Source organism: Ascidiella aspersa, chromosome 7 (genome assembly GCF_963924565.1).
Source record: "Ascidiella aspersa chromosome 7, kaAscAspe10.2, whole genome shotgun sequence".
Classification (NCBI taxonomy): Eukaryota; Metazoa; Chordata; class Ascidiacea; order Phlebobranchia; family Ascidiidae; genus Ascidiella; species Ascidiella aspersa.
In genome coordinates this window covers 6,310,533-6,316,373 of record NC_139453.1, presented here as the reverse complement: position 1 = coordinate 6,316,373, position 5,841 = coordinate 6,310,533, and positions in this window count along the sequence as shown.

Here is a 5,841-nt window from a genome sequence, read left to right as displayed (position 1 = left end):
GATACAACAACTTATCTGTGTGCTCAAATTTTGTTTTAAAATCACAACTTTGAATGCTACACACGTTTGTTTTAAGATCTGAACGAATATTGCTACAAATTTGCTATAACTTAGCATTAAGATCACGATTTAAGTGTGATACACATTTGCTTGAAGACAACAAATTTGCTGTGTGCCAAAAGTTTGTTTTAAATTCACGACTTTTATTGCTACACACGTTTCCTTCAGGATCTTTACGAGTGCTACAAATTTATCACAAGTGTGCTATAAGTTGGCTTTACCATCAAGAGTGAAACGCTTTTGCCGCAAGACTATTGCTTATGTAATGCAAATTTGTCTGAGATCGCACAATTAGCTAAAAAATTGCTTACTTGTTTGTTGCAAATTATTATCACGACTTTTCTACAAAAAGTTGTTTTTTTGCCAAGATCACGTCTTTTGTAGCACACTCGTTTTAAAGTCGGGACAGAATTACCTTGTTTGCCAACTCGAGTGTAGCTTGATTTCTAAACAGTAACCCCGCTATGTGCAAGTCTAACCAAGCCATGAAAGGTGATGTTGACAAATCTCTTTGGTTTGTTTGTATGTTTTTGCAATGAGCTTTGCTACGCCCTGATCGACATTCTATCGTAGAAATAAGTAAATAATAAACAAACTTACAAACGAAAGAGCACTTTGAAGTAGCAAATGGATTATCAGTGTTGTATTGACTTAAGTTAATGACTTGATTTAAGTGAACTTAAGTCACTGTTTTCAAATGACTTTATTTGACTTAAGGCTAACAAATGACTTGACTGCGACTTGGGTCATTTCAGATTGACTTGTTTACAACACTGGGGATTGTAACTCTAGTGATGTGGTATAATCGGCTGGACTGGAATATGAAACAATAGCCACGCCTTAATCGATATTAAATCGCCAAAAAAACACGTAAATAAAATAGGCTCACAAAGCGATCGAGCCTCTTACATGTTGTAAGCAGCTAAATAGCTCAAAAATCTCGGCCTTTCTCCTTTTAGTTCTGTCCAATCTAAACGTGGCGGGATTTTCCAAACTTCGTTTTTATTTTGCCCCTATCCACGCTACAGAGTTGTCGGTGTTGGTGTAAGAACCGCAAAGTATAGCATTACACGCTTTTAGCTGGATCTTTGAACCAGACTGAAGATCGTTCATCGTTTAATCCGACAATTTCGTGGCTGTTTATAGATCGAAGCAACGCCACGCGAAGTTTTAATTGGAATGTGGTCGCACTTTAAGGTGTGGCCCCCATTATATTTGTCGGCGCGCAATATTGCGAGGTTGTTGGCAGACTAATGCAACTGAGTAATTCTTATAGCTTTTAATTCAGTGAATTAGAGCAAAATGCGGCTAACTCTAATCTAATTTGTGAACCGCCTGTGTGCTCTAAATCTAATTAAAGTTTGACGAAAAATACCTATTTGTCCAACGGCATTTTTAATCTCTCAGTCGAAACAAAGAATTTAAGTTATTATTCTTCGGTCGGAACAACTTGGTTGTGATTTTTACAGTCTGAGAAGAACAGGCTATGCCCAATCATATAAGAATTAGCACACCAGCATTCACCATTCACATTACTACGAGAATAAATTGCGATTTAAATGAAATTGATTGTGAATAATTAATTAAGTAATTCCCGTTTAAATTCGTTTTTGTGGAATTCTGAGGAAAATTAACTCTTTGAGGAAAATTAACTCTAATTCTAATATACTTCAAGAAAGTCAAAATGATCTAATTCTAATCTAAAAACTGAAACGCTTTAATTTTAGGTATAATCTGATTTTACAAAGCTGAACGTAGTATAGTTGTCCAAGTTTGGTGGTTGGTGACTATTCCGTGGAGCACAAGTTTGCGCAAAGCTTGCCAACCTTAAGACGTAAAACTCACAAAGCAAGCTCAGACGACAGTTGAACTATATAATCAACTCTTTAGGCTTAACTCGAATTTTACTTTTTTTAAACCGGCGTTTAACTTGTTAAATGTCATGCTACTACATACCAGGGGTAAATATAGAATAATTTCTAAACGGAACTATGGACTTTCCGAAATGCTTAAAATTTTGCGCAAAGACGTACAAAAGTTACGTCATAACGAGACGTATAAAAACAAGTAACCTTTGCGAAACCTAGGAATGTCGAGCACAAATATGCAACTGAAATCCAATAGTTTAAATCAAGGCTGCGCAGTCGGTTAAAAACAACCCGAGTCCGACTCCCCGGTCCGACTTCGGCCAAAAAACTAAACCCGAGTCCGACTCCGGCCAAATGTAAGATTTTGTCGAATCCAGCTCTGACTCTACAGCCTGTATTTTACCCCATAAGGTGAATTTTCTGCCATCCATTAATATTGGTGTCATAATTGATCCACCCGCATTACATGGTTGAAAAATATTTCACCATTTGCTATTACACTTTTACAACTTACATTTTGCCGCCTTAACAGTTTTAAATTTTGATACTGCGCATGCGCACGTTGGACTCGCGACTCGGGTAGTTTTACGCGGTCTTACTCGAATCCCGAGTCCGACTCCGGCAAAACAAACCGACTCCGTCGAGTCCCGAGTCCGACTCCGACTCCACAGCCCTGGTTTAAATACATTTAAGGACATTGCGGGATGGCTTAGTAAGAAAGGAACATATGTCCTTGTAATAATTTTATCGATATGGTGCAAAAAACTAATAAAAATACGCATCAAACATAGGAAGGTCCGGTACCATCATACCGAAACTGAAACCCGAATCTAGGTCGTATACTAGTAATCAACACTCGTCCGATATTAAAGTTGCGTCGATGCCAATTGAAAGACAAACTAATATAGGAGTTAAGACATGCCCGATTTTTGCAACGAAATATAGTGACGAACTATATTCGTCAAAAAATATAGTAATCCCAGATAACGGTTAATTTTGTTTTTGACAACATACCATGGTTATTATGGTATTAAATATCATGGTTATTATGGTAGAACGGCGCTTCAATTTCAACTTGTTCTGCTTACTTAGGATTATTTCAATTTTACAATTTTAGCCAAAAATGTTAGGTATCGGTATCAGAGTAAAATTTATTAAACCACAAAACCTATACCTATCTAGAAGTGCGGATCCAGAAGGGAACTGAATCATTTAAAACTAGAAAGGAACTGAAAACTGAATCGAATATTTTTTTTCCTGGCAAACGTTTGCCATTCTTTTCCATTGAAACGAGAAAAAGATGTATTGGGCTTTGTCTAACGCAGTGGTTCTCAACCTTTTCTCTTTCGTGGCCCATTTACGTTGCAAAAAAATTCTGTGGCCCAATAAATTTTTATGAAGGAAAAAACTGTAAAATAGGTTTAGAACAACACACAGCAGAACATATTTTGAAACAGATTATTTATTCAACCGTGCTTTAGTGAGATACTTGCGGCTGAACAATAAATTTACATTCCTTTTTAATTCCTCCCCAAATCATTATTCCTGTAATATTAAATATATTGACAAAAATAAAAATAAATCTAGCTTTTTTAAATTGGTCTGTGGCCCACCTCAAATGTTATTATGGCCCACCAGTGAGCCATGGCCCACTGGTTGAGAACCGCTGGTCTAACCCTTTGTCAAAACTTTTACTTTATGTCCAAAGACAGCCTTTACGCGCTTTGTAGAAATGAATACCAGACCGCAACCGCAAAAGGTCTTTGGCGCGGAATGCTTGCCCAAAACCCCGCCGCAGTGACATCATTTGGCGTAAAACATCCCTGCCTAAGGAATTTCCAACTAAAACCAGCCGTTCCGCCGCAAACACATTACACAATTTCGGCGTAGAATTTCGGCAAAACGTTATATTCGGCGTAAATATATGGCGGCCACAAATAATGGAATGCAGCCGGGTGCCAGACCAACGGGCGCTGGAGACTGCCATTTTCTGGACTTTTTGGCGTCTAAACTCCGCGCACCTTTAGACCTTGTGCTGTCGCGCGCCAGCCAACTCGAGTTTTTTGCGAGCTTCGAATTCCTGGCCGGCCCTACCCAGTCACGTCCGCGGTAAACGAGCGGAACTGAACGTCAGCTGCTGCCCGTAAGCCGGAGCAAATCCGAGCAGCCTGGAAACATAGCAGAAAAGCACCTGCTGTACTTTAAAGCGGCGGATCTAAGGGTCAAAACGATACCCTATGCATATGCTGTTGCTGCCAGGCATTGTTTCAATTGTACAATCGATAACCCCATGTTGTGATATCAATATGTGTTGCTTAATAATGATTTTAAGGCCAAAAAGGGCAAATAAATCGACATTGTGGTTTAATAAAAGTTCCGAAAGCTTACTTTGTTTCTCATCTTTTAAAAATACATCAGTTTATTGGCAAGACAACCCATATTTAGGTGCACTATGCACAGATCTGTAATAGAGCTTAATAATGAATTTTAAAGCTATCTTGACGAAGACGTTATGATATATTCTTGTATTATCATCCACTAACTAACATTTGCATTTTTGACAATGTTTAACTGACATTACTTGATGATGATTTTAACTCACATTACCTGATGGTTTCGAAACGTTTTTAGCAAGATGAGGTCGATCTACTCGACCTTTTTGTCTTCAAAATGCATTATTAAACAACGTGACAGATTAGCGTATAATGCACTTAAATATGTGTTGTCTTTCCTAGAAATTGATGTTTTTGCTAAAAAGTGCGATTATGGATATTTAACCAGTTGTTGCATCCGGCACAAAAATTAGCGTCCTTTCACATTTTATTCTTCCATTTTTTCTTCAGGGTAATTTTTGTGACGCCACATTTTGGCGTAACATAGTGACTTTACGGTGTTAGGTACCTTGGTGACGTCACCTCTGAAAAAAATTACTCCTCAAAGAAAAATCCTAAATTCGCGCCTTTCCGCCTCTATAGCGGTGTTAGGTTGATACCTAGCGCCCATTTCGTACTTTGGCAGAACAGTCCCATCCTAAAAACGTTCCTCCCTAATGTCTGCGGCGTCCTATGCCACAAAAGGAATGTGAAGTTGTGTCGATTGTTTTATACGACCCAGGCTTTCGACTATGAATCTTAATGAATCTCGTGTCGTGGCGTCTAAACTTTGTCATGAATTTATTAAAATTGTATCTCAATATTGTAATGTATAGCGCTAACTATCTAATTATAAAAATCATCAAGATAAATGTCGAACTTAATTCCTCATGAGTAACAGCAGAATAGCAGTTCAGGTTTGACTCTATTAAACGATCTTAAAAGATAAACTGACGATTCGTTTGCTGGCGAAATATATATTGTTATCTTTTAGGATCTTTAAACAGTGTCTGGCCTGAATTGCTAGCTTTGCTAGAGTATTCTGCCGTCAATATTCTAAAACCGCATTTTTATTGATGTATTTTGCTATGGAATAAATAAATGTTTCGGCAATAGCTCATTCCATTATCAGTGTTCATGACATTATGGCATTAGTTATAACTAATTAATTAATTATTGGCCGAAAAGTTTGAAAACATAAATTGATGTCGTTTATTTTGAATGTTCTGGCTTTGTTATTTTATTGAATTTTTTCTCTTATTGTTTATTTTTGCATGGAACCGTCTTTGACTAAAATTAGACTGTTTAAGATCTCTTGCGGTTTTGAAACTTTATGAACCTAATTATCGCGTCAAACTTTAACTGAATTATCATTAAACAAACGAAAAATAAATAGCTCTGCAACAATAACTTTAGTGAGCGTTAACAGATTGCCATTCAGTCGATATTGAACGTCAAGTTGTGGTATGGGTTTTTGTCCAATATCTAACTTTGTAGACATTCCGGCCGGCCATGGTTATTACCAGGGCTCGGTTAAAAAC